The 26,487-nt window shown below is 39.0% G+C and overlaps 1 protein-coding gene across 3 annotated transcripts in view; it reads right to left on the bottom strand.

Annotated features, from left to right (window-relative positions):
- Positions 1-26,487, bottom strand: part of mfsd3 (major facilitator superfamily domain containing 3) — a 106,954-nt gene that overhangs the window by 40,613 nt on the left and 39,854 nt on the right. Inside the window, exons 7-9 of one of the 3 annotated variants that reach the window (XR_010904400.1) lie at positions 22,322-22,425; positions 22,033-22,222; positions 17,070-17,510 (exon numbers count right to left, since the gene is read on the bottom strand). The gene's annotated coding sequence lies outside the window, so the exon portion shown is untranslated. Of the gene's footprint in view, positions 1-17,069; positions 17,511-22,032; positions 22,223-22,321; positions 22,426-26,487 lie in introns of those variants that run through there. The other 2 variants (XR_010904399.1, XR_010904398.1) reach the window with 2 other exon arrangements.

Genomic DNA, 26,487 nt, shown 5'->3' with positions numbered 1-26,487 from the left:
CCAGGAACTCCCTGGCATAAACAAACCTTGCAGAGATCGCTATGCAGATAGACACGTTCGAAGACAACAAACTCACAATCGCGACAATATATGGTTGGTCTGTTTTCTTTATGCCATGTTGGGTGTTTCAGTAATATATTATTTATAATGCAATGATATTCAAATAGCTTTCATCAGCTACATCTGTACATTTTCTGTCAGATGCACTAGGACACAGTGCTTCAATTATAATAAAACGCATACGTGTATTCTCGCTTGCATTTAATGCGCAAAAGTCGGTTAAGGTTCACATCAAAACAAGGTTCAACTGGTTATTAGATAGCAACACTAATTTTCTTCTGTACACAAATTAACCGTCTTTAATATGATAGCATCCCGTATAGCAATTAAACCACAGCGCAGAATCATAATGATCATATCTTTATGAATTTAGTGAGTGGAGGGTGCTCCCTTTATAAAATGCACGAACTGTCAATGCTTAATTGCAGCTAAAATCCTTCTCCAATGTAAAATGTTTGTCTAATCTGACCACACAGCGTTTCAAATCTATTCTACATCGGTTGAACGTGTTCCCTCGCAGGCAAAATTAGCAGTTAGTGAATTATCAAATAACTATTAAAGACATGTCAGCCAAGGAAAAACTTTTCAGGATCGCAATATTTTGTCTCAATTGCACAGTACGAACCCGGATTTGGGTTTCTATGGCCCTGTCCCAAACGGCACACTCACGTGTACTTTTAGTCTTGTGGCCCTACTATGGCCATCTCTGCGCGTGTCCGTTGGGTCCGCGGTGCCGTAGCGTGTTCCATTCGTCATTTAAGCTTAAAAGGGTGCTCGTGAGCGCCCCCTTTGCGTCTGCTATGCGGCCTGGATGCGCCCTTCAGCTGAGCCCGCAAGTTTGCGAGCTTTGCAGAGGATTTCTTCCCGGCAGTCAAAGCGACATTACTTAGCGAAAGTGTGGACTCAGAGGAAGACCGCGAGGGTTTAGGGTGCCATTCGGGATAGGGCCAAAGATGATTATTGTATTGATCGTTCTCATAGGTTTTACAGGGTCCAGCAGCTAGCTATGGCCATTAGCTAGTCAAGTGCCATCATATAATTATGCATTTATTTTCTGCAAGGGCATATCTTGAGGTCCTCAATAGTTTGTATATTTTGATCTAATTCTTTCACTCATCGGTCATGCTGTTCAGGTTTCTCTCTTGTGGGTTCCCTCAACAGGTTCTGATGGCTACTTTATCAAGCCGTAAGTGGAAGTCACACCAATGGTTGCAACTCCTCCAACTGCAGATACAAAGAACTATGGTTCTCCAACTCGTATATGAATAGGACATTCTCTCGGATGAGGTCGCTACAAATGCAGCTCAAACATGCAGAGTCTGCTTCCTCTATCATGGTGTTGTGTACATCGACGCCATCAGCATTATAGTACAAGCAAGTTCTGATGCAAATTGCTCAAACACTCCAACGTCAAGTAATACTTATCATGCAATCACAGGTGGTGGTATGCTTCTCGAATTACTACTGCCCACTGATCCTGTTTTCATTAGTATCTATAAGCTTCATGAACTTCTCTGTGGTCTAACATGGTCTCTGTGCAGGTGGCCTTCATCTCTACTTTGCCTTTTCACCACGAGACTATGGTTGTTTTAGTCGTCTGGCTTGTTCCTGTAAAGGTATTCTCCAAGCCCTTGGAGTTCCCTGCGCAAGAGGGCCCTCTGACTTGCGGAGCAGCGCTGCTGCCGATCGCGGCTGTCCCGCTCTGAGAAGCTGCGCAGGCAATTATCACAGCCTCTGCCAAATTGCGTGCAACATAGCGAATTATCGTGCAGCCCTACTCAAGATGGTTTTCTTCAGCACTTTAAACCTATAGTATGCTAAACCTTCAGGTAATTCTAAGATTAGCCATGTGTCGTAATGAGCATCAGATAAGTTACATTTTATTATCAAAGTCCTTTAATTAAATGTTATACGGTAAGTATTCTTCCCTTACATCCATGATCTTATATCTTAATGTTTGGCTAAGGTTTATATTTTCACAATGGCGCTCCTCTCTCTCAGGCCGGGTTTTAGACACACACCTCTCATCTGTCCTTATAAGTTGCAGTCTTTCCTCCATACCAGACATTCTTTAGGATCGGGGCAGTCACTCCAGCAGCCGAGTGCGGCATCTCTACAGCAGCCATCAAAATCCTGGGCAGATGGTCTTCTTTTGCTTTCAAGTCTGTATGAAAACGGATTCAAAAATCATCCTCGAAGCTCAGCAAGCTCTCCAATAATGGTAAATTCCCATTTAACTACTGGTGGTGGTGTTCCGAGCCGAATTGGCAGGATGTTATGTTTCAGTGGTCTTACACTATATTAAAGATGGTCTGTGATACATATGTCCTATCAAAAGATGGTCTGTGGCCATGCGTCCTATCAGAAGTTGGCCGTTGGACATGCGTCCTATCAAAAGATGGTTGTGGCCATGCGTCCTATCAGATGTTGGCCGTTGGACATGCGTCCTATCAAAAAATGGCTGCGGCCATGTGTCCTATCAAAAGATGGCCTGTGGCCCACGTGTCCAATCAAAAGACGGCCTGTGGCCCACGTGTCCGATCAAAAGACGGCCTGTGGCCCACGTGTCCGATCAAAAGACGGCCTGTGGCCCACGTGTCCGATCAAAAGACGGCCTGTGGCCCACGTGTCCGATCAAAAGACGGCCTGTGGCCCACGTGTCCGAACAAAAGACGGCCTGTGGCCCACGTGTCCTATCAAAAGACGGCCTGTGGCCCATGTGTCTTATCAAAAGATGGTCTGTGGCCCACGTGTTCAATCAAAAGATGGCCTCCGGCCTATATTTCCGTACATCACGGTAGCTGTGAATCTGGCGTCAGGGAATACACTTGCCGGCGGTTTCGAATCTTAACCCAAAATAGTATATGGTCTAAAATCTAATTGTTTTTCTCTTCTTTCTCTTCATTAGGAACTTCAGGAATAAGGACCGTGAGTATACTTCATAAACCGTTCTTTGGGGGTGGGCCCCGTTCACGGTGGATCCTCCTTCCACCTATTTTTGGGGGTGAGCTGCGCCCCTGCCTCTGTAATCAGGCAGGATACGCAGATTCCGTACCCTCGGAATGCGAATTACAAATGGGGCCTACGCCAAAGAACTTGATTGCTTACTGAGCTCCTAAATAAATGTTATTGTTACAACATTAATTCTTCCGAGTCTTTCTGGCAGAAATGAAGTTAAGCGCAAGTTCTGCCGGGAAGACTCAATCGTTACGTCACTAATTACCTTCTCATCTATCCAATCACATCCTTTACCGGAGCATATAAAGGTTGTACTTACTCATGTTTGAGTTCGCAGATACTACTGCTTCAGCACCACCATCCTCCCCACCACCACCAATATGGGACCTTTCCTCCATCCCCCCCTACACAACCAGCCAGGCTTTCATATCATCCTCAACACCACCAGACGGGATCTCCCCTCTACCCTGAAGACTTCAGGATGTCTCTCCCTCCATCCACCCCACCACCACCAGATGGCCCCCTTTTGTACTTCACGGGGGGGTGAGCTGCGCCCCTGCCTCTGTAATCAGGCAGGATACGCAGATTCCGTACCCTCGGAATGCGAATTACAAATGGGGCCTACGCCAAAGAACTTGATTGCTTACTGAGCTCCTAAATAAATGTTATTGTTACAACATTAATTCTTCCGAGTCTTTCTGGCAGAAATCATGTTTATGAATGCGGTTATTAACATAACTGTAGTATGAAGCATAGCAGGACCGAGTGTTGTGGAGCTGAGCAAGGCCGCTGGAGCGACTGTTGCGCAAACACACGGCTCGCAAACAGCGGGACTTTTATAATGATGGGACATAGTCGCCAGCACCATTTCCGCTTTTTCTGTCATGAGGTATGAGTATGAGGTAACGCAGTTCTGTTTATTGTATTAGATTTAAGTGTGTTTAAAATGATGTTATGACGTTACTCTGTGCATTCACTCAGCAGCTGCTGTGACATGTTCACACTGCTAAGTGTAAAGCTGAATATTTACCGAGGGTAACGCAGATATGACGCAATTGACAGGCGACTCCCTTAGACATCCCGGATCTTGGTTAAAATAACAATTTTCTTGTTAAAATAACAATTAAAGTTGGAAACATTTGGGTTGTAAGAACTCAACTGAACAAAATATGTTTTATAAATATAACACTAGCCTGGTGGTTTTTGAATGTTTTACTGCAAAATCCCTACATAGTGCACCTTTAAGTTAGTAGTGTCATATATCTAGTTTAATTACTTTCCAACACTGAATACTTACACCATTTAACATTGCATTGTTAGACCACAAAATGTGAAATATTGCAAAATTGTTGCATCATCAAAACTGTTGTATGACTGAAGTTCATGTGCTTTCAGTGGCGAAACTGTAAAAGATATCAAATTCTGACATACAACCTGCTTCTTCATTTACATGTGAGTAGATGTTGTAATCCTAGGGGAGCATTTAACTGATGCACTATAGGCTTCATAAATATATGATGAAGGAAACTTTAATGCCTTCAAGAACAATAGCTCAAGGTACTGTAGAAGAAAATCAGTTTCGGTATCACAGCCTGAAGAACTGATGAATACAAATGTGCCTGAAATAAAAGCTGTAGCTTTCATCATCAGTGTCTGCAAATGTTCATGTTCTACAGCTTCTCAGAAGCGGAGATGTGCAGATCAAGGCCATGTCTGTCTTTACATATTCAATCACAGGAATATGCTCTATCAAAAGACTAGGTGATTAATGTTGAGTTAAAAATGTCATCAACAAAATCGTAATCCAAACACGTTCTATAGTCTCAGGAGGCTGTCTAATTTGTTGAGCATGTGTACGTTAAGTGTGTATCCTCACACATTGTGTGTGTGTGTGTGTGTGTGTGTGTGTGTGTGTGTGTGTGTGAGAGATGGGGTTCAGATGTATGGACATTACTTACAGTGGCTGGGTCCTGCTGGGCAGTGCATATGTTTGGTACGTTTAGTTCCCGCCATTATGAGAATGTGCAAAACGGCGCTCACACAATGACAGCCATCTGTCTGTCTTTGCTCTCAGATGACAAGAGACGGTCAGTCACTGAAACAATCCATCTCTAAACAGATCAATAATTCAATGTCATGATAAATAAACCCATAAAGCATGCCTTGACCAATCATCTCTCCAACATCTCTCTTTCACATTTGCTGCTGAAACAGAATTATCTTAAATATTGGATGAAGCTGAAATGGCGCACAAGCAAAGCCCTGATCACACTACCTTAAGGGTGATAAAAAAATGACCAGACATTTTTTAAAGTAATTGTGTTCATTTATTCTTAGGCCAGATGATAAATATGAGAAATATAAAGACATGAGCACAGATGCTTCATTAAAAAAGGCTTCTAGTCATACTGTATCTCTCATACTCTCATCATCTGCAATACACACTCCGAAATACATCTACACCTTCTGTTCCCATTCTGGAGGTTAGACATTACACTTTGAAGGAGACGTACACAAATTGGGGAATGGGACAGTTGTAACACTATCAGATGAAACACTTAGAACTAATAATTAACTAACAATTTAGACAAAAAAAATACTTCTGGTTTGTAAATAGAATGGATGGATGGAAGGATTCAGATAAATGGATAGATGATACATATGGATGGATTTAAATAAATGGATAGATGATTGAAGGATTGAGATAGATGGACAGAGAGACAGATGAATGATAAATGGATGGAAATCGTGAGTAATCAGCGTTTGTGGATAAAAAATAATTCATGTTTTTTAGCAGAAATAAACTGAAAATTGCTATATATATATATATATATATATATATATATATATAGTTAAAACTCTCACCAATTTCAATTTCTCATTGATGCAATTTGCTAATCAACCAATCACATGGCAGTTGCTTCAATACATTTAGGGGTGTCCATCCCTTTATGACCACCATGTAGCCTACCCATCCTCTGATGGCTACTTCCAGCAGGATAATGCACCATGTCACAAAGCTCGAATCATTTCAAATTGGTTTCTTGAACATGACAATGAGTTCACTGTACTAAAATGGCGAGAGGGGGGTCAAACACAGTATTAATATGGTGTTCCTAATAATCCTTTAGGTGAGTGTATATATTCATGATTACTACAATTGTATAATCCAAAATTACAGCAATTATGTTATATAATTTTATTACAATCCACTGGAAAAGCTTCAAAGCCTCACAGGGGAAAAAAACTGCCATCCATCCATCCATCCGTTTTTTATTTTAAAACTATTATTTAAAAAATGTTTAGTTCTATATGGAATGTGGTCCACTGGAAGAGAGATATTTTACTTTATAATGTGTTAAATATGGATATACTTCTTACAAAAATCAATCGATTTGCTTCAGAAGGCCTTTATTAAACCCCCGGAGCCGTGTAGATTACTTTTATAATGAATGGATGCACTTTTTTTTACTTCAAATTTTGGGCTACCATTCACTGCCATTATAAAGCTTGGATTAGTCAGGACATTTTTTAACTCAGATTGTATTTGTCAGAAAAAAAAGATTGTCATATACACCTATGACTTGAGGGTAAGTAAATCATGGGCCAATTTTTGGGTGAACCATCCCTTATATATTAGCAACATTTCGAAAAAATAAAAAAAATGATTTTTATCGTTCTTTTGTGAAAGGGCAAGTAAATCGTAAGACCTTCCCCCAATTTAATAAATAGAAAAAAAGTTGTGTTAGGCTGATATTGTTAGTATTAAAAGTAATAATATATATTTTTTTATCTTACAGGTTTCAAACTTTTAAACTGTGGTGTATCTATAGAGGAGTTCAATATTAGGTTTGTAATAACACAAAACAAAACTGAGTTACAAACTTAAAAAGTACTAAAACCATTCTCTGTCTCCCCTAGTAATGAACTGCTACTAAGTGTCTGAGTGACGAGTAGGTTTTGGAGAAAAACATACATCTTAATCCGACCCCTGAACATTTCACGACCCCCTCATCAACAATAGATCAGCTCGGAGATGAAGAGCTGCCGATGGCTCGGTTTGCGATCATTTCTGTCATGATCAGTGCTGAACTGGAGTAGATGAACGCAGTCTTATTTATCATGAGTTATTAGAAGTAAAAAGCGCCTATACATGAAGTGAAAGCTATCTGTGTGAAAAGCTCCATCAAAAGAATTGAGGCAGATGATGGACAGAGATATAGACTCTAATGGCTTGAGGATCAGTGTGGAGTACAAAGGGACGCTATAGTGAAACCTGAGAGTGATAGACAGGTTGCCAAAGAAAGACCAGATGATGCTGTCACATCCTCCTCTCACATTTGAAGGATCTGCAGTAATAGTTGTGTCACAGTAACAGAATGAAAAAGAGAAAGGGCAAAGTTCAGAGCAATTAAAAAGAGCATGCTGTTGTTTTGACTAATAGATTTACCAGTTTATGTTTTCTTGGCATCACGGGTAATCAACAGAATGTGTGGATCAAAACAAACTCCTCCTAATGGTTTTTCAGCAGAAAATAGCTAACTGAAATTGCTACATAATATTTGCGATTGTCATAAACGAGCATTTAAAATGAAAAATACGTTTTTATGCATGTTTGTTTGCGTGCCTCCGGAAAACGCGATAACAAACAAAGGTTTATCAACATTCATTTGCATTTTGTCTAGACGGGACATCACATTTATCCTTTTGTTTTACATAAACAATGTATTGACCCAGTATCAGCAGGGGTAACATCCCTAACTACAGTGCAAGAACATGAAACACTCTTTTGTCTTGGGAAAAACGACACGCATGGGAATTCTGACAACTGCGTCTTTCACGTTTGCAACTATGTGCAGAAAATGCCTGTTGTTGGAATGTTGCTTTTCACTGTGACTGCATTGACCAGAAACAAGCTAATGATGTCAACGAGGGGGAGTGGCTAAATAAATTCATCCTGACTGTTAGACCATTTCTCAAAAAAAGTATGCGAACTTCAGACTTGCGTCCTTATTAGATCAGACTTGCCAAGTTGGGGTGAAACTTGGCAAGTCTGATCTAATAAGGACGCAAGTCTGAAGTCCACAGCGAACTCCAGAGGAAGTCTTGTAATTCTGCGAACGGAACAACGGCTTTCTTGATCACTCAATCCGCTCTGGCTACTCCGGTTGTCTCTGTTTGTATATTTAAGGCAACAATAAAATGAAATATGACAAAACACAACCTAGTCACTTTTTGCTAAATATCCGTTTTAATGATCAAAGAAATAAATGAAACTTCACTCTGCCCTCAGCCGAAACGAATAGCCAGGGAACAAATTGTAGAGACATGGGACGAAAGACTGCCCGTTAGATATACACAAGACGAATTATATCTCATATTTTTATATCTCATAGACACCAAAGCCAGTGGCAAATGTCAGAAGATCTATCCGAGGAAAGGCTGCATTCGGCGGGGTTAACAAGCGAGCGCTGATCGACTGGATCTCATAACTTCGAAGCGGCAGATCAAATGTTCAATTAGGCGCTCTCTTTATGAATAAACCACAGATTTGAGCTTTAAACAACGTCATTCTCGCCTGAAAACGTCTTAAAACTACATTTCGTGACACAGTAAAAGCAGTATTATTACATTACTTTGCTTTTCTCATCCACTACTGACGCTTGGTCGGTGCGAGATGCATTCTGGGATACCGGTTTTTCTGAATTCACACGAGTCTCCTCTCGATGCATCCTCGATAAAGGGGCCGGATCAAGGACACATCAGGGGATTTGAACTGTACTTGACTAGATGTGAACTTTGAATGGGCAACGACTAATGACGATTCACAAGTCCATGAGAACACAAGTACAGACCAGAACGCATAATTGAGAAATTGCTTTAATTAACAAATCACTGTATTATTAGTGACACAACAGAATTATATCTACTTCAACAGCAAATTAAAACATGGAAACAACGAATCTACTTGTTAGGTATATATTTGGTAACACCTTTTTTTCTTTGAAACATTAGTTAATACAATAGCTAACATGAAGTACAACATTTTCATTGTATTTATTAATTTTAGTCAATGTTAAATTCTACATACACCAAAACATGAACATTATTAAGTTATCTTTAATGCACACTAAAATTAGGGTTGGAACGTGTTTCTGAATTTTTAATTCTTGATTCTTGAAACGAGCATCTTATACTTAACAAGGCTGTATTAATTTGATCAAAAATATAAACAATAATGCTGTAATACTATTTTTTCCTGATTTTAATAAATTAGTGTACAGTATAAATTATAAATATATTATAAAATGTAATTAATTAATAAATTATTAAAATGTAATTTATTCCCCTGATGGCAAATCTTGTCACATGATCCTTTGGAAATTATTAAATATATACACTAAAAAATAAAAAAAAATCCATCAAATTGAATAAAATAGACTTTACATATTTTCATTAAATAACTATTTATGGATTGTGCATTAATTGAAATGCATAAATCTTAAAAAAGGCTTAAATTAAAGACTTTAAGAGCGTAATGCTGTTTTGCTTCTCCTTTCTTATTATCATCATCAATGTTGTGCTGTGCAATATTTTTGTGGAAACATTGATACATTTTTCAAGATTCTATAATTAAAATAAAAAATTCTAAAGAACAGCATATTTGAATAGATTTTTAATCAGTTTACAGCATCCATGGTGAATCCATTTTTAAAAGTAATCTTACTGACCCCAGACTTTTAAAGGTGTATTAACTAACTATATATAAATATAGAATACAACTCTGAGTTTTTTTAATGATATATATAAATTAACATTGGTTAATAAATACTGTAAACATGTTGTCCATTGTTAGATCACCATATATTATCTTTATCATATATCATATTTATATAACATTTTATAATTTCCTGATCAGACATATTTTTTCAAATAACCGGAATAAATCATAATAAACAAGGTAATGAGTCCAAGTGCTACAGTTAGTGCTCTTTACACTCAACACTTTACAAATATACAGAGTAATTAGGGCCCTAATGAGAGTGGGTGGGTGGAGGAGGGGACTGTTGGCGAGGGGAAAAAGGTGAGGTAAGGACAGAGAGAGACAGAAATCTGTAGATACACTTTCTCTCTCATTACCAGACAAAAAGGTTGTCTTATTCAACACAAACAGCCTGTTGCATCATGATGCTCACATCATGAGTCACCGGTAATCTCAATAAAACATTTTACGGTGCGCTAATGTGCTTTTGCTTTTCTCACCAGTTACCTGAACCTAAGTGAAAGAGTATTCTTATCTGATGTTTAGGCTCAGATGCTATCAATGTTTAATTTAGGGAAAAATCTGTTGCACTTTATTTTACAGTATGTGCACGTATGTGTATTTACAAGTACTGGGTAATACAGGTGCTGGTCATTTAATTATCTTTTTTCAATTCAACAAGTTAAATTTGTATATTTTATTCATTCATTACACAGACTGATATATTTCAAATGTTTGTTTCTTTTAATTTTGATGATTTTAACTGACAACTAAGGAAAATCCCAAATTCAGTATATCAGAAATTTAGAATTTATTGTGAAAAGGTTCAATATTGAAGACAGCTGGTTCCACACTCTAATCAGCTCATTAACTTGAAACACCTGCAAAGGCCTTTAAATGTTCTCTCAGTCTAGTTCTGTAGGCTACACAATCTTAAGCCGGGTGCACACTGTGCGATTTTGCCCACGATTTGGCCGTCTGAGACAAATTTAGAAAATCCTAAAAGATTCCTCTGATCCTAGGCTAAAATCTGACGTCTTTGGTCGTTAGTTTGACATGTTCACCGGCAGCCGATTAATGAGCGTTGCGATCAAATTTTACCTCAGACGAAATTCTGGCAGTGTCAGAAGATTTGGCACACAATCCTGCAGTGTGACTTCTCCTACGACGACAGTCAAATATCTCCGTTTTTCAAGACAAACTATGACCAAAACGAGAGCTAGAGATTTATTTGTAGCCAGCATTTCAGTCCCGCGTGTAATGCAGTTCACCATCACCCAACGCGTCATTCATTGATGATATAAAGCTCCGGGTGAGTTTTCTTGCGCGCGTCCGTTTTTAGCGCGCCTTCACTATCGTGCAGTCTGACATTAATGCCAACTGAGATCTTACAGTGTGACATGGCTTACATCGGGGATCATGTTCGTACAGTCTGACAAGGGACATTCGCAAAGGATTTTGAAAAATCGCACAGTGTGCAGGACCCAATAGGGTAGACTGCTGACTGGACAGTGGCCCAAAAGACGAACATTGACACCTTGCACAAGCAGGACAAGGCACAAAAAAGTAATTGCAAAAGAGGCTGGCTGTGCACAGAGCTCTGTGTCCAAGAACATTCATATTGGCAAAGGGAAGGAAAAGATGTGGTAGAAAAAAAGTGTACAAGCAATAGGGATAACCACACTCTGGAGAAGATAATGAAACAAAACTCATTCAAAAATGTGGGGGCAAAGAGTGGACTGCAGCTATAGAGACACATTCCTTGTGTCAAGCCACTCTTGAAAAACAGACAGAACAGAAGCGTCTCGTCTGGGCTAAAGGCAAAAAGGACTGCTGAGAGGTCTAAAGTTATGTTCTCTGATGAAAGTAAATTTTGCATTTCCTTTGGAAATCAGGGACCCAGAGTCTGGAGGAAGAGAGGAGAGGCACACATTCCACATTGCTTGAGGTCCAGTGTAAAGTTTCCACAGTCAGTGGGTGCGTTTACATACACGTTCTTAAGCCGATTATGCCCAATAAGCCGACAATGAACATGGTCATGTAAACGCGGTAACCGGTTTTCTTTTATCGGAGTAAGGTCATAAACGGCAAAAGCAGAAACCGGTCGGAACAGGTCGTTTTTTGCCTCTTACCTCGATTTCGCGCTGCATGTAAACACATTAACCTGCTTTCTGTCGGCTTACTGAAGTGCGCATGTGTGATAGGTGCCACAACGCAAATTTAGAGCAGATTTAAACGCATCCAGATAGAGCGAGCTAGCGTTTTGCATGAAATAAGGACATATATCAAACACAGAGTCGTTTAAGACAGAAAATTGTAAAGATGTGTTATTCTCATCACATGCAGCAGAAGTAGAAGAGGTTCAGTCAAAACACTTCATAACTTCATAAGGGATAATATGAGCCATAAATCTCCCGCTGACACAGTGCACGCTTTATTTAACATCACAACTGACGTATCATTTGAAAAACTCAAGTCAGATATAGCCTATGGACATTATTATTTGTGACGGCACTACAAGAAAATAACCCGGTTTATAAATAGTCATGTAAACGCGGTTAACTTCCGTTGTCCGTTTACTGGTTTGCATGTAAACTGAGAAAACTGGTTATTTCAATAAGCTGATTTTTGGAGTTATCAGCTTACTGGTGTGCATCTAAACGCACCCAGTGATGGTTTGGGGTGCCATGTCATCTGCTGGCGTTGGTCCACTGCGTTTTCTGAGGGCCAAGGTCTACACAGCCGTATACCAGGAAGTTTTAGAGCACTTCATGCTCCTTGCTGCTGACCAACTTTATGGAGATGCAGATTTCATTTTCGAACAGGACTTGGCACCTGCACACATTGCCAAAGCAACCACTACCTGGTTTAAGGACCATGGTATCCCTGTTCTTAATTGGCCAGCAAACTCGCCTGACCTTAACTACATAGAAAAACTATGGGGTATTGTGAAGAGGAAGATGTGATATGCCAGACCTAACAATGCAGAAGAGCTGAAGACCACTATCAGATCAACCTGGACTCTCATAACACCTGAGCCATGCCACAGAGTCCATGGCATGCCGCATTGCTGCAGTAATTAAGGAAAAAGGAGCCCCAACTAAGTACTAAGTTCTGTAAATGCTTATAATTTTCATGTACATACATGACATTTTCAGTTGGCCAAGATTTCTAAAAATCCTTTCTTTGTATTGGTTTTAAGTAATATTCTAATTTTCTGAGATACTAAATTTGGGATTTTCCTTAGTTGTCAGTTATAATCATCAAAATTAAAATAAATAAACATTAGAAATATATGAGTCTGTGTGTAATGAATGAATATAGTGTTTCACTTATAAAGTTTCTCTTTTTGAATGGAATTAGTGAAATAAATCAACTTTTTGATGATATTCTAATTATATGACCAGCAACTGTATAAGGTACTAGGGTTGAGGTTTAGGGTTAGTTCCTAGTTATTACCCAGTTACAAGTACATATGTAGGGGAGACCAGGTATGTTTGTAACACTCCTAAACAGCTCCTAAATTAAACTTTATTTTATTTTTTTATTTAGTGGGGTAGGTTGTTATACATACTGGGGTAAGTTGTAACAGTTGGACAAAATGCACAAAAACTAAGGGTACTGCAAGTGATATGCCACAACAACAGTTTTATTTTAAATAAATGGCTGCAACAATAAAATATGTGTGAATATGGGATTGTATGTGCATATTGTGTGTGTTTGTGTATGCACGTGTGCGTTTGTTTGTGCATGTCTGTACGTGCACATTCATATGGGTGTGTGAGCGAGAGCAAATATAAGAAACATAGGCATTCTGTATAATTATTAAAATCACAAAAATGTTCTTATTTGTATGTAAGTGGATGGTTGTTTCAAAACACGTTATCACCTACCCCACCACTGTCACTCATTGTTTAGTTAGCTGTATTAGCATGGTGCTAATTGAAATTAGCAGGAGGTTGATACACCATTCTTTTCTAGAGAAACTACACTTTGACCTGATATAACTCACAACATTATTTACAATGGTAGACGTACTAAACAAAATATTATCTTGTTTTTTTGTTTTTGTTTTTTTACTTTCTTACCTGAGAATTAGATTTTCTGCTGTAGCTTCAGAAGAGATAGCAACGCAGATTGGAAAACCTCCATGTGGGATCATAAAGGAAGCCAGAGGGATCTGAAACTGTCATATGACTCATCTTATCAGTAATTTGTGGAATTGGTATTGTTACAACTCTCCCCGTGTTACAACAATACCCGGTCTCCCCTACACTGTAAAATAAAAAAATTATAAAAGTAAAATAAAGTGCTAACGAAAAATATGTGGAATACATTCAAACTCTACATAATTTGATATTTTCAATTACGGATTAAGTTTATTTACCTAATAATTTTACGGTTTCCTCACGTTTTTTAAGTTAAGTCAACTGATCACTTTTTACAGTGAAATTGTGGTTAACAGAACTAAAATTAAAGTGAGGAAAATAAGTATTTGAACATCCTGCTATTTTGCAAGTTCTCCCACTTAGAAATCATGGAAGGGTCTGAAATTGTCATCGTAGGTGCATGTCCACTGTGAGAGACATAATCTACAAAAAAAATCCAGAAATCACAATGTATGACTTTTTAACTATTTATTTTTATGATACAGCTGCAAATAAGTATTTGAACACCTGAGAAAATCAATGTTAATATTTGGTACAGTAGCCTTTGTTTGCAATTACAAAGGTCAAACGTTTCCTGTAGTTTTTCACCAGGTTTGCACACACTGCAGGAGGGATTTTAGCCCACTTCTCCACACAGATCTTCTCTAGATCAGTCAGGTTTCTGGCTAAGTTTGAGCTTCCTCCAAAGATCCTCTATTGGGTTTAGGTTTGGAGACTGGCTAGGCCACTCCTTGGTTATCCTGGCTGTGTGCTTTGGGTCATTGTCATGTTAGAAGACCCAGCCTCAACCCATCTTCAATGCTCTAACTGAGGGAAGGAGGTTGTTCCCCAAAATCTCGCAATACATGGCCCCGGTCATCCTCTCTTTAATACAGTGCAGTAGCCTTCTGCAGAAAAACACCCCCAAAGCAAGATGCTACCACCCCCATGCTTCACAGTAGGGATGGTGTTCTTGGGATGGTACTCATCATTCTTCTTCCTCTAAACACGTTTAGTGGAATTATGACCAAAAAGTTATATTTTGGTCTCATCTGACCACATGACTTTCTCCCATGACTTCTCTGGATCATCCAAATGGTCATTGGCAAACTTAAGACGGGCCTGGACATGTGCTGGTTTAAGCAGGGGAACCTTCTGTGCCATGCATGATTTCAAACCATGACGTCTTAGTGAATTACCAACAGTAACCTTGGAAACGCTGGTCCCAGCTCTTTTCAGGTCTTTGACCAGCTCCTCCCATGTAGTTCTGGGCTGAACCTTTCTTAGGATCATTGAGACACCACGAGGTGAGATCTTGCATGGAGCCCCAGTCCGAGGGAGATTGACAGTCATGTTTAGCTTCTTCCATTTTCTAATGATTGCTCCAACAGTGGACCTTTTTCACCAAGCTTCTTGGCAATTTCCCCATAGCCCTTTCCAGCCTTGTGGAGGTGTACAATTTTGACTCTAGTTCCTTTGGACAGCTCTTTGGTCTTGGCCATATTAGTAGTTGGATTCTTACTGATTGTATGGGGTGGACGGGTGTGTTTATGCAGCTAATGACCTCAAACCAGCCATCTAATTTAGGATAATAAATGGAGTGGAGGTGGACATTTTAAAGGCAGATTAACAAGGGTCTTTGAGGGTCAGGAAAAAAGTAACGATTTTAAAAAAAAGACATTTATAACGTTACAAATGATTTGTATTTCAAACAACAATAATTGAATAATTTTTTTGGAAGAAAAACAGCTGATAAAAATGTTTGTCCCAGTTCCTTCCAGCCAATGTAAGAGTATCATCAAATTGATGGCACAGGAGCACAGAAGCTTACAGAAGGCTCAGTTCTGTGGAAATCTGCAGGCAATGATTCCATGTGGGCCTGCTGACAACCCATAACACCCCCCAAACCTGTGACACTTCCTCAAATGGAGAAATAACACAGATGACCAAAGACTGACCGCACAGTCTAATGTTTGAATTTCACAACTGGCCTTTTTCCGTGGGTTTCTGTTGAGTCCAGTGATGCAGTTGAGTGATTCACGTTTATAGTTTTGGCAGGCTATTCACTGGCATTAAGAGCAGGAAGACACCCTCTCTTAATGAGCAAGTCGCTGAAAGCCCTCTGATTAGCCCAATTAAGGTTCCTTCCCATCACTGTGGGAAGTGCCACTGTCAGTGACTGAGTGCCACTGTCCGAATCAGTTTGTTTGAGCAGCACATCTCTTCAGTACCAGCCCCCTATACAGCTAAATCGCACTCTATTGAATATGGTCAAATAATTGTTTTTGTTTTTTTCGCTCAACTGGAACATCTCCCAGTACAAATTATTCAGAATAAAGCACTAGAAACAGCAAACATTTCAGAAACCTGTTAGACGCAAACAGAGAGACAAATGCTTCTCTCATCCTCTCGGTGAGTGGACATGGTCAGTCGTTTCGCGCAGACCTCCACTCTTCACACCTCCAGTCACAGTGAGACAGTTCTCCGTGTTCTTGCAGCCTGAGCGTATCTGAGAGCCAGAGCTCAGAGCCTCTTTACAAGTTAAGCCACATTTGGACCAATACTGTTATGATTTTAGGAAACAAAGGCCTGTGTAAGCCTGGTTTTAACCTGTACTGGATCATCCTAAAACAATTGTTTAAAAAAAGTCAGATGAAGATACTTAATTAAAAATGTAATATAAATGTAAAAAATGTAATATAAATCAATAAAAACAATATACTTTAGGTAGATGTAAGTCTTTTTTAAAGAATATTTACATCATGATAAAAGTGAGGACCAGAGCTATCATGCTCCAAAATGAGTAAAAATTATCATAAAGTGGTCTATTCAACTTAAGCACAATATCTTCTCTGAAGCAATACGATCACAATACGTGAGAAACAGACTAAAATGTAATTCTTAATTCATTAAAAATGTTCAAGAGTTCATGGGAGAAGAAATAAGAAAGGAGGATATAAGACTTGGAATATAGAGCATGAGTATGGACTAAGCTATAATATTTTATGCTGATTTTGCATAGCTTTTGAACCTGCAAAGCTCCCTATTATTTGTAATTATACACAAAAAAGTTGCATTATTCAAAATTTGACATTTTGTACTTTACAGAAGAAAATTACATGGTTTTGTAAAAAAAAAAAAATGAGAGCGTAAATTATTTTTATTTGAATTTTGTTTTTGGGTGAACTACCCCTTTAAGGCACATAATTGTCAATTACTCTCTTGGCTCTCATATTTTTATTTTCATGTTTACAATCATACATTTTTAAGCATGGACCAAAATTAATTTCATAAATCCAGCGCTAAAGGATAAGCATAAGTCATCCCGCACTGTTTTGATTTATCATCGCCTTTTGACTTTGGTAGGAATTATGCCAATGAAATAAAACCAGCGACTTTGGCAAGGCCATCCCATAATCACTGAGACACAGCTCATGATTCCCCAATCTCATCATCCAAACACGTCTGTGGATCAGCATCCAATTATATCCCAGGATACACCTCCACAGTCATTGGTACGTCTTTGGGTCATCACTTCAGAAAGTCAAGCACTGCATTCCTCTCACATACCCACAATCTGGCTGTTAAAGAAACAAACAATGAGATCCATTTATGTCTTCCTGTAGCAGGATAAAATGTTTTGGGCTGTTAGAAAGGTCAGTCGCTTTAAAGTAGTAGTAAACAATTTTGGAATACTAATTCAAAACCGCATTGATCTATACACAGTGTTTATGGCAGGAGATAAAATTCAGGCTATTCACTGATTCAGTACGCAATAATGGAGGTTTAAATGACACATTATAGTGACTAATTGGGCTGTATTGTGAAACGGGTAATCCCTAACCTTTTCTACAGATGTTATTAGACGATTAGAAGAAACTTGAGCAGCCTTAGCCCACTAGCACAGCATCCCTACAGGCCGATGGAAAAGCGCATTCTCGCAGTATCACAAGACTGAATGTGACAACAGATTCAATTGCTTTAAAGGATAGATCAACCAGTAATGAAAAAGTATCATTTACTCAACGTAATGTTGTTCAAACCCACATGCCTTGATATTCTTTATGTGGTACACAAAAGTGAAGTGAACTGTTCTCAAATTGGTAAATGAAGACTTTACCACAAATATGCTTGAAATACAGCTGGCTGTATGGACTACTTAAAAAAATAATAAAAAGAGTTGTTTTTGCACTCTTTAAAAGCTTGAAAACTGCCCCTATTTACTGTAAATGCATTGAAAGTGAGCAAGAACAATACAATAAAATATAGAATCTTTCAATATTTCAAAATTAACTTTAAAATGAAGATTAAGATGACAATAATTGCATTTCTGTGAAATGTCACATCTAGTTTGCAGAAGTTACATTTAATGAACACGCCGTTGAAAAGCACCCTTTGGCCTGTCATTTCCCGAGCCGGACTCGTCACAATGGCCGGCCTGACGAAGCGAATAGAAATAGTATTTTGAATCACGCTGCTGTGGTCCGATGAACATCCCCGCTCCACACTCTGAGCAAAGAATGTGCAGTGATGTCACCGGGAGGCTGGGGTAAGTGAGAAACGCTGTGATTTAGGGACAGGGCATGGCGGAGATAGGGAGGGAGGGAGGGAGGGAGGGAGGGAGGGAGGAAGGGGATGAACAGTGGGAGCAGTGAGGGGGAAAGAGAGGGGGATGAGATGGGGATGAGTGAGGTCTTCGGGCTTCTGCTGCCATCGCCGTAATGGCCCAAACGAGGTGGAGGGGAGAGCAGTGGAGTGAAGCTAGGGGTGAGGCGGTGGTGACTGTGCTTCAACGCCATATGAGCTGGCAGCTTGTCACAACCCAACCCATCACACAAAGGCAGACACAGACACATTCCCATTATCCTACACATCAGATCAGACCTGCTTCTGCAGCCCCTACACGTTACCAGCACCAGTGTGATAAACACATCACAATCAACCAGCAGTCCTTGTCCACACCAAGTGCCATCATCAGGCCAAAGATAACCAGTTAAACGTTCTCTAAAATGCTTGTTATAACAATATTCATCATCATCATCATCATCGTCATCCTCATTGACATATTTTCTCTTACAATCACGGAATCTTCCAGAACTATCCAAAGATCCATCCATCAACTGTATATATCATCTATCCATTTATCTAAATCTATCCATCTATCTACTGTATCACCATCCTTCCATCCATATTTCTATCTATCCACTGTATTCATCCATCCTTTTTCTATCCACTGTCTCTATCATCTACTGTATCCATCCTTCCATCCATTCTCTGTATCTATCCATCCACCCAGCTGTCTACTATACATCCACTATGTCCTTCTACCCATCCATTCATCTATCTACTCCATCCATCCACTGTCCTTCTACCCATCCATCCACTGTATCCTTCTACCATCCATCCATCTGTCTGCTGTGTCCTTCTACCATCCATCCATCCATCCATGGTGTCCTTTTATCCATCCATCCATCAACCCACTGTATCTATCCATCTATCTATCCATCTACTGTATCCTTCTACCATCCATACACTGTATCTATCCAACGGTCGACTATATTCTTCTACTATTCTTGTAACTGTGTCCTTCTACCCATCCATCCCTCCACCAATCCACTGTATCAATCCACTGTATCAATCCATCCATCCATCCATCTATCTATCTATCTATCTATCTATCTATCTATCTATCTATCTATCTATCTATCTATCTATCTATCTATCTATCTATCTATCTATCTATCTATCTATCTATCTATCTATCTATCTATCTATCTATCTATCTATCTATCTATCTATCTATCTATCTATCTATCTATCTATCTATCTATCTATCTATCTATCTATCAGCCATTCACTGTATCTATCCATCTGTCTACTATATTCTTCTCCCCCTCCATCTATCCACTGTATCCTTCTACCCATCCATCTATCTGTCTGCTGTATCCTTCTACACATCCATCCATCCATACGGCTTATAAACCTTAAACATTCATAGTTTGTCTGGACCAAGTTCTCTTGTTAAAATGACAGTTATGCAGTTCTACATCTTGATTGCCATCACAATTTAAATTTAGAAATGGAATTGAAATTTAAAAGGAACTTCAAAAATTCAATTCTGAATGGCGGTTGACAGTCTAAGCCCCTACTCATGTATTTCCCTTGTCTTCCCTATGAATATTTATGCAGATTAAAGTCAGGTTGGTAAAAATAGCTGAATATGATTATTGTGTGTGCACATAGTTAAAGGAAGAACAAAAAAACCTCTCTATTTACTGGGGGAATAAGATGAGTCTGAAGTGATTATTCATGTTTTAAGCACAGATTTTCAATATGTTCTCAGACTTTCGAACCCCACTATGCTCTATAGTTATCAGTTAGGGAATATTTTGGGAATCAAAATATTGATCTCAAAACTGCTATTGTTCAACATTCTGATTGTCCCTTGTGCTGAAGAGCAGCAACATGACCTTTAGGTCATCTCAAGCTTACCCATCTCCTTTCTTTACAAACAAGCAACACCACCTTTTTCTACGATGTTGGCACACAAATGCAAGTGTTATTCCTCCTAAATAATAGACTGCATTATGTAAATGATATCCGAACAGTTCTGAGGGGGTTATCAAATTCAGTCAGAAATATTCAAGAACAGGCGCACAGACTTTTGACAGTACATGAAGAGTTTGCAAAGGCAGAGGAGAAAGAGGAGGAGAAGAGGAGGAGGAGGATGAATAAAAAACGAAACAAAGAGAGGGGCAACGTGTGGAAAGCAGATCTGATCTGGCGACATGTATATATTTCGCATTCGGCAAACAAACAAAAGGCCGGTAAATAGCAGGAGAGGAAATGCGTGGTTATCCGATGCCGCCGCTCCGCGCTCAGCCCGCACCTCCCGGCTAGGGTTTCCCTGGCAGACAAAGAGCCACCAGCGCATTCTGCCGGCCTGCCCACAGAAAGCTGCGCTGAAAAAGCCAACACCTCTTCCCTTCGGGGGCTCCACAAAACACTTTTGTTAGTCTATATTAAAACATGTTGCAAAATCAGCCCTTGTCTCACGAAGGAAACTTAATCACGTGCATGATGAGGAAGCTAGTTGGCTCGTTTTTGATACGGGGTCTACGCACATCATCAGGGGAGAGGGTTAGTCAATTTATGATGGTAGGGTTAGTAGGGTTAGTAGAGGTAACTTGGAAGAAGCATAGTTGTCATGGGACTGTCAAAGGGATAGTTCACCCAAAAAATTATTTACTCACTCTCATGACATTCCAAACCATGTACGACTTACTTTCTTCTGTGGAAAACAGAAGATACTTTAAAAGTCAAAGGGGTTTAAACAACTTTGGACCTCACTGATTTTTATTAAATGGACAAAAACCCTAAAAATCTAATTATTCTATGTTACTCAGAATAAAAAAAAGTCACAGGTTTGAAACAATATGAGGTAATATGAGTAAATTATCAATGCATTTTCATTTTTGGATGAAATATCACTGACACAAAACAGTGCATCACTTAATAATAACTTGTTAGTCTATTAGGAGACCAAAAAGAAATATTAAATTACTGATAAGAAAAGGTTTTAAGTCACAACCACAAAAAACATAAATATTATTATGTATATTTTTGTTATTTGAAATAAAATAAACTAAAACTTAAAGGAAAACATACACAAACTTAGCAACTTGAGGAATACAACGAGTGATTCATCTTAAAACCTTAAACATTTTCCTTTTTTTGCTCCTAGTTAACAAGGAAACATTTCCCATTTTCATTTAATTTAACTCGATATACTTAAATAACTATAAATTAAATAAAATGAATAAAAACTATTAGACTTATTATATAATTAAAACTATACAGACTAAATGACTAAAACTAACAAAAATGTAAATGAAAACAAAACAATGAAAACTAAATATAAATATATAATAGTATCTCAAAGATACTAAAATTATACTGCTCACAAGATACAAATTTAAGGAATCGGAACGGTGAAGTTTTAAGTTAAAGCTATTGTGCAAGGTTTGGATGAGACATGCAAAGACAGGCTGAAACAGAAAGCGGCAGAATGGGCTTTGGTGACTGTACAGTATCTGGACTCACTCACTCAGCTGGACAACTCCTCCCAATTTCTCGGACCCAGCCGGTGGTCTGTCTCCAATCGACACCATGAGACAAACTGTCCCTTTACTTCTCACTCTACACTGTGTCCTTTCTTCTCTTCTCAGCTTATTTCCCAAAGACCTGAGGCTCTAATGCTTCTTTCTGCTCCCAGAAAATGGAAACTCAATGCCTGGGAAAAGCAGAAGAAACAACTTGAGGTCTGTTTCATGTCATACCTATTGTTTGTTGCTATTAGGTAAGACAAGTCAATTTACAACAGCTTTGCTACCTTAAAAACAGTTGGCGGTCACATTCAGCTGTCTGTAAATGAGAATCCAGGCCACGTTTCATACCCAAAGCTAATTGGAGGTTAACTGGCTATTTGACCGAAGTCTAAGGAGAGAGGGGAAAAAAATTGCATGCGGCTAACAATTTAAGAAAATGTAGGCAGTGTTCAGTAAAATAATCAAAACGTTTTATTTTTGTACCAACAGAAATTTTGACCACAACACCAGAACAGGCAGCGATAGATACAGCAGACTACATTTGACATTTTTAACATTTATTTTCACAAGTATTTCCTGTGTTGATTTTGAAGAAAAAATCATAATGGACCCTTTTCACATATCTGGGGTTCTCGGATGCGAAAGTCATCATAGTTGGGTAAACTTCTATAGTGGTTAAAGGAAACCACAACAAATATCTTTTTTTTTGCATTTGATTGAACAAAATCCATAATAGTGTTTCTGGGACTTTACAAAAGAGAAGTAAAAAAAATGGAGAGATACAATTTTTAGATAAAAAACTGATTTGATGATAACTGTAAAAAATAATAAAACAAAACACAAAAAAGCAATCACAGACTGTGTAAAGGGTCAAAAAAATTACATACTGAGAATATTGTACTTTTTCACAGCTGAAAGTATAGCCAATTTAATGTGACATGTGAGTGACATTTTGATAAAACATGTGGACCCAACATTTTCCACTGCAAAAACAACTCTGTATCTGGCCAAGAAATGAAGAAACTATACAATACATCCTAGAAAATAATAATAAAGTTAATCCGTATTTCTGAATATACTTTTGAAAAACCTGCTGTAGCACAATTATAACTGTGCACATAAATATACACACTCTCTATTTGACCCGTTCTTGGTCTCTTGTGCTTTTGAGAAGGTGAAGTGTGAAGACGCTCCCTTCCTTTCTTCCCTGTGCTTTCTTTATGTCTAAACCACCCAGGAAATAACATCACAATGAAAAGGTGAAGTGCATGAATGAATTATGTAAGGACTCCTAATCCCTTTGGCAGATCGGTAAGAATCACCTCTCTGTCATGGTGAAGGAGAGTTTACAGTGTCATGGTAAAAGCTGGGATATGGCTCAGTCCCATCAACAAGATACAGTTCTACAGTTATTACAACATCTGGGGAAACGTCTCCAAGCTCCATCTGGGGAAATACTTGAGTTGTTAGTGTTTCACTGTGCTTTAGATCTGTACAGCAGTGTATAAACCACAAATGTACAAAACAAATATTAGATTTTCTAAACACTAAGGTTAAGTGGTATGGCTCAGAATCTCTTAATACACAGACTAATGGCTTTTAATTCTTGTCTGATAAGCTCATAAAAGCACAGGCACACTCCGTGTTCAGTAATAGCTTTTATTTTTGAGCCTCCTACATGTATAGTAAGGGCTAATAATACCCCAAAAATATGGTTCTTGTTTGGTACGGCCTTTGCTTATCAGAGGATTGAATGATAACCATAAATTGGTCATACCTTTTCCAGTTAACTAATAAAACAATAAATACAAATTTTAATTAAAAATAATTAATAAAATAAGTATTTAGTTGTGGCTGCCTGTTTCTATTTCCCCCCAAAAAACAAATCGTTGTTAACATGAAACCAACAGATACTATATATAATATAAATGTATGTATATACATATGGAGGACCAAATTACTCTAAATGAAATAATTAAATAAATAATGAATTCAATTAAACAACAATTAAATGTACCAGTTTATTCTGAAATAATTAAAACATTTATTTATTAATTCATTTAATAATTAAACAATTAATTTAATTCAATATTAATTCAATAATTAATTTAATAATTAAACAATTAATTTAATTCAATATTAATTAAATAATTCAATAAATAGGTAAATGTATCTATTTATTTTGTAAAATTACATGAAATTGTTTAATATATTTCACAATTACCTCTTCCACACACACTCTTCCAAATAGATACAAATACATTTTTTCATTATTAGATGTGCTTTTTCAAAAATAAGTTTTTCATAATAATAGAGGACATTTCACGAATGCCAATCAACAGGCAGTGGGTGGAGCTTGGCGCTGATTGGATAATCCTTTCAGATTGATTACTTTTTTCTGTCTGGGTCTGGCAATTGGCAAAGGGAAATTGGGGAATTGACTGGAAATTAATATGGCGGTAGGAATTGATCAAGATAAAAACGCACTGCCTTAAACACAGCCACTGATAGTTTTCAGGTTTATAGAAAATTCAATAAGGTCAAAATACATTTTCAGTAACAAATAAGAAAAGAGAAGCACCCTTGGTGTTCCGTGATGTCATCACCACACACAAATGGATCTGTCATGTCTGTCAACTCTTCCAACTTTAAACTATCAGTGCCAAGCTCCACCCACTGCCTGTTGATTGGCATCTGTGAAATGTCCTCTATTATTATGAAAAAAATCTTTGGGAAAATCGGGCTTTGGAAATGCATGATTCGTCAAATAAGCGTCATTCGTAAATGCAGCATATTATTATGAAAAACGTCTTTTTAAAAAAGCACATTAAATAATGAAAAGAAAAGAGTTTTAAACATAAAAAATGTGGAAGAGGTAATTGTAAAATATATTAAACAATTTAATGTAATTTAAAATAATAAATAGATACATTTATTTATTTATTGAATTAATTATGAATGAAATTAATTAATTAATTAATAATTAAATTATTTCAGAATAAACTGGTACATTTAATTGTTGTTCCCTATCTCGAGGGAACTTCGAGCTGCGTCGAAACGCTAGGGGACGCCTCTGCGTGCCATGTCATGAAGCACTTGTGTAATCAGTCCAATAGCGGGACGATACGTCACGGGCGGGTGACGTCATCGACCAGGAAGCTATAAAGCATGCCCGGACCAAACAGTCACTAGCTTCTGTGTCTTCACAAGCGCTCTGTGTGATATTGTATGTCCATTTATTGTGTGTGTGTCAAAAGAGAAAAGAGAATGTCTAGTCAGTTCAGGCGTTGTGTTCCTCCCTGCCCTCGTTACATCACGGGTGGAGATACACACGACCTGTGCGTTATGTGTTTGGGGCTCGAGCATGGCCAGTCAGCTCTCGAGGGGGTTGGCTGCGAGCATTGCAAGAGTCTCCCAATGCGTACATTAAGATCACGCCGGGCACTCTTCGAGGAGAGTGCTTTGGCTCGCGGTCCTCAGGGCTCGGGTCCCGCTGCTGCCGAGGCACAGCGAAGGCTCGCTTCTTGGGGATCACAGTTAGATCTGGTGGCGGGGTTAGAGACAGGTGATCCCCTATCTCTGCCCTTACCCGCTGGATCTCAAGCCTCAGCTCGTGAGTTGGAAGCACGCTCTGCGGTTTCTTCCGCTCGCGCTGAGGCACAAGATCAGCTGCAGCACTCCAGTTCCGAGGAACTGGATGTTGTAAGCGTAAATGAAACTGACGAACTACTTCCACCATTACACACACACACGCACAGGAGGAGCTAATGGAGGTTGTCACTCGCGCCGTTGCCAGATTAAGTTTAGACTGGCCGGCCGAGCGTTATGAGTCACAAAAGCACACAAGCAGGCTAGATGAAAGATTTCTGCCCTCATATACACAACCTCCTAAGCGGGGCTTGCCATTTTTCCCGGACCTCCACACCGAGGTGTCGAGGTCCTGGGCTAAACCAGCGTCAGCCAGAGTTTTCAACCCGTCAACATCTGAATATTCAAATATAAACGGGTTGAAGGCTCATGGTTATGCGGCGATGCCGCGGGTGGAAGAGAAGCTCGCGAGCTATCTCTCCCCCGAGTCAGCATCGTCGCTGCAAGCCCCGCAGCTGCCCACCAAGCCCGTAAGAACAACATCAGCGCTGGTGGGCAGGGCGTACTCGGCAGCCGGGCAGGCGGCCGCCTGTTTACATACGGTGGCCGTCCTGCAAGCATATCAGGCAGATTTATTGGGGGATATAAATGAAGAAACTGAGGAAGTGGGGAGAGAAACGATCGCCGAAATTAGACGGGCGGCAGATTTGTCTCTTCGTGCCACCAGGGAGACGGCCAGATCCATCCGCTCTATGGCAGCCCTGGTGGCCACGGAGAGACATTTATGGTTAAATCTATCAGATATAATAGAAAGGGATAAGAAGTTTCTGATGGATTCGCCCGTCTCGCCTACTGGCCTCTT

Source organism: Pseudorasbora parva, chromosome 3 (genome assembly GCF_024679245.1).
Source record: "Pseudorasbora parva isolate DD20220531a chromosome 3, ASM2467924v1, whole genome shotgun sequence".
In the NCBI taxonomy this organism is placed as follows: domain Eukaryota; kingdom Metazoa; phylum Chordata; class Actinopteri; order Cypriniformes; family Gobionidae; genus Pseudorasbora; species Pseudorasbora parva.
Note: the sequence above shows the minus strand (reverse complement) of the source record. Positions and strands in the feature narration are given on the sequence as shown.